This window comes from Echinops telfairi, unplaced genomic scaffold (assembly GCF_000313985.2).
Source record: "Echinops telfairi isolate 266 unplaced genomic scaffold, ASM31398v2 ScPeMD7_7400;HRSCAF=8409, whole genome shotgun sequence".
In the NCBI taxonomy this organism is placed as follows: Eukaryota; Metazoa; Chordata; class Mammalia; order Afrosoricida; family Tenrecidae; genus Echinops; species Echinops telfairi.
The window spans coordinates 20,035,384-20,039,198 of NW_022111300.1; the positions used below are offsets into that span (position 1 = coordinate 20,035,384).

A 3,815-nucleotide genomic window follows, 5' to 3' on the forward strand; every position below is an offset into this window, starting at 1 on the left:
CTCATCTCCTCCCGGTGACCCTTCTGTAAGGGTATGTCCAGTTGCCTACAGATGGGCTTTGGGTGTCCACTCCACACTCCCCCTCATTCGCAATGATATGATTTTTTTACTTTAATGCCTGATATCTGATCTTATCGACATCTTGTGATCACACAGGCTGGTGTGCTTCTTCCATGCGGGCTTTGTTACTTCGAAACTAGATGGCCACTTGTTTATTTTCAAGTCTTTAAGACCCCAGACGCTATATCTTTTGATAGCCAAGCACCATGAGCTTTCTTCACCACATTTGCTTATGCACCCGCTTTGTCTTCAGTGATCGTGTCAGGCAGGTGAGCATCATGGAATGCCAGTTTAATAGAACAAAGTGTTCTTGAATTGAGGGAGTACTTGAGTAGAGGTTGAATGTCCATCTGCTACCTTAATACTAAACATATAAATATACTTACCTGGCAGGGGAGATACCATGATCATGAAGGTGGTTTTACCAGGGTGTGGCTCACCCATTGCACTCCGGGTGTGCTGACCTCTGCGATTTCCCCAAATGTGGGAAACTCGACTGCATAATTTATGGTATTGTGGGACTGTGTTTATGCTATCCCCTGAATAAAAATTTTTAAAATAAACATATAAATATATGCACATTGATCTATTTCCTCATCGTCATATATAGATATATTTACATATATATTGTACATGCCTGTATTTAGACCTCTATAAATGCCATTTGCCTCCTAGTTCTTTCCTCTATTTCCTTTGACTTTCCTCACATCCCACTATCATGTTCAGCATTCATTTGGCTTTCAGTAATTCCTCTTGGTTACATTGCCCTTGATCAAGCCCTACCAGGCCTCCTACACCCTGGTTGCCATCGATTTTGGATCACTTGTCGTTCCCTTGTCCCTGGGTTGGTTAACACCACTTCCTTTCCCTCACCTCACCCTCTCCTATGTCCTCCCGGAACCATTGGTCCCATTGTTTTCTCCTCCAGATTGTTTATCCTGCCTATCCTATCTAGATAGACCTGCAGAGATAATAATATGCACAAAAAAACAAGACAGAGCAAAACAAAGAAACAAAAGAAAACAAAAGCAAAACACCAACGACCAAAGAAAGAAAGAAAAACCTGTAAATAGTTCAAGGTCTGTTTGTTGACCTTAGGAGTGTTTTTCGGTCGAGTCTAATGGGGTGCCATGCCCTGGCCCCAAAGTCTATTTTTGGTATTCCCTGGAACACATGCTGGCCCACCAAGCCCAGAGGGCGATATTCCCACACAAAGCAGCCAAAGCACAGAGTGGACCGTGGGGCTGGCTCCACGAGACACAGCATCCCTCACTGACCCGTAGTGTTACAAGGGACAACACTGGAGACACAGTGCCAGAATTGCACCTGCTCTGACCCCACCACGCTAAGATGAAACATTAAGGGTGTGCAACAGAACAACAAGGGGAACAGAGCAACGAAGACCCCAGGGAAAATCCAAATTCTTTACATATTCAAAAGTTAAGTTATCTTTAGAAAATATCCTGTTGCTCCATTGTTTGGTGATTTGGGGCATCATAGCCCCAACTCCTCTCACCACACTCTCCAAATAAGTAGCTTTCTATTTTATTGTGCCTCGACATGTTCGCCACTACCCATCCATCGGTTTGTTGTTCGTAGCTTACATGTTGTATGATGCTGGTGTTATGAAGTATTTGAAATACCAGCAGTGCCAACTATGGTAGACAGGTTTCTGTAGAGATTTCAGACTAAGTCAGTCTGGGTAGAAAAGTGTGGTGAAATCAGCTAATGAAAACCCTATAAATCACAACAGTGTACCATCTGATATATACTGGAAAATAAACTACTTAAATTGAAACAGACTCAAGATATAGAGTGGCTGCAACAATGAACTTGAGCATACCAACTATCATGCATATGGCATTGTGTTAGATGCCTTTGAGTCAGTTCCAGCTCATAGAGACCTTACGAATGCCAGAGGGAAAGAATACCGCATCCCGCACCAGTCTCGCATTGTTAATGTGCGTGAGGCCTTTGTTGCAGTTACAGTGTCAATCCATCGTGTTGAGGGTCTTCTCCTTTTTTGCTGACCCTCTATTGAGCATGATGTTCTTTTCCAGGAACTGGTCTCTCCTGATGAAGGAGAAGTGGCGGTGCAGTGGTTGCACAATGGGCTACTAAACACACTGTCTGCAAAATGGGTTACTAAACACACAGGTGCAAAACCACCAGCACCTTGGAGGGAGAAAGAGAAGGCTTTCTTCCCCTGGAAGAGCGATGGTTTCAGAAATCCACAGGGCTAGTTCCATCCTACCCTCATAGAAATGCTGTGAGTTAGAAGGACTCAATGGCAGCGAGTGTGTTTTGCTTTGTTTTGGTCTCTCTTGATAAATGTTCAAAGTACGTGAGACAATGTCTCATCATTCTGGCTTCTAAAGAGTGTTCTGGCTGTGCTTCTGACAAGACTTATTTGTTCGTTCTTTTGGAAGTTCATAGTATTTTCAATACGTCTTCGCCAACATCATTCAAATGCATCTGTTCTTCAGTTTTCCTTATTCAAGGTCCAAATTTCACATGCATTTGAGGTGATCGAAAGCACCATGGTTTATATCAGGCACACTTTAGTCCTCAAAATAACCTCCTTGCTTTTCAACGCTTTAAAGAGGTCTTGTGCAGCAGATTTACCCCATAAAATACATCTCCTTACTGCTGCTTCCATGAGCACTCACTGTCCAAGCAAGCATTTTCTCCGTTTAACATCGTGGTATGTATTGGTCCAGTTGTGAAGAATGTGGTTTTCTTTACAATGAGTTGTAATCCAGACTAAAGTCTGTGCTTCTTGATCTTCATCAGTAAACCCGGCAAGCCCCCTCACTTTCAGCAAGCAAGGTCCTGATATTTGCATATCACAGATTGTTAATAAGATTTCCTCTAATCCCAATGCTCCATGCTTAGACACCTTGTCTTATTATTTTGTCAGCATAAAGGGTGAATTAGTATAGGGAGCGAATACAACCTGTGGCACATCGTTCCTGATTGTAAAACTTGCAGTTTACCCTGTTTTCTAGCACAACTGCCTCTTGATCCATATATAAGTTCTGTCCAAGCACAATGAAGTGTTCTGGAATTTCATTTCTTCTGAAGGCGATCCATAGCTTTTTTTAATGATCCACATAGTTGCATGCCTTTGTATAGTCAAGAAAACATCTTTCTGATAGTGTGTGCTTTGAGTCAAGATCCATCTGACATCAGCAATGATAACCCTTGTTCCACATCCTCTTCTGAATCCAGCCTGAACCTCTGGCAGCTGCCTGTCCCTGTCCCGCTGCAACCATTGTTGATTAATCTTAAACAAAATGTTCCTTGCTTGTGTCATTGTTCTATAACTTGCACATTCTATTAAATCACTTTTATTTGGAATGGGTATAAACATGGATTTCTTCCAGTCAGTTACTGGAAGTAACTGGTCAAGTAACTGTCTACCAAATTTCTGGACCTAGAAGAAGGAGTGCTTCCAGTGTTTCATCAGCTTGTTGAAACGTTTTACTTGGTTTTCCTTCATTTCCTGGAGCCTTGTTTCTGCCTAATGCTTTTAGTGAACTTTGGACTTCTTTCTTCAGGACCATTGGTTCTTGCTCACATGCTACCTCTTGAAATAGTTGAATGTCAACTAGTTATTTTTGGTACAGTGACTCTGTGTATTCTTCCCATCTTCTTTTGCCTATAGAATCTTTCAATATTTCAAATGATTTTTCCTTGAGTTCTTTCCATTTAAAATATGCTGAGTGTGTTCTTCCTTTCAGCTCTTCTAACTT

General features: G+C 41.9%; 1 non-coding gene across 1 annotated transcript; it reads left to right on the top strand.

The window, feature by feature from the left end:
* The first annotated feature begins 438 nt into the window (after positions 1-438).
* On the top strand, positions 439-602 carry LOC115871710. The gene has a single exon (XR_004047432.1). It is a non-coding gene; the product is annotated as a U1 spliceosomal RNA (small nuclear RNA).
* The last annotated feature ends 3,213 nt before the right edge of the window (positions 603-3,815 follow it).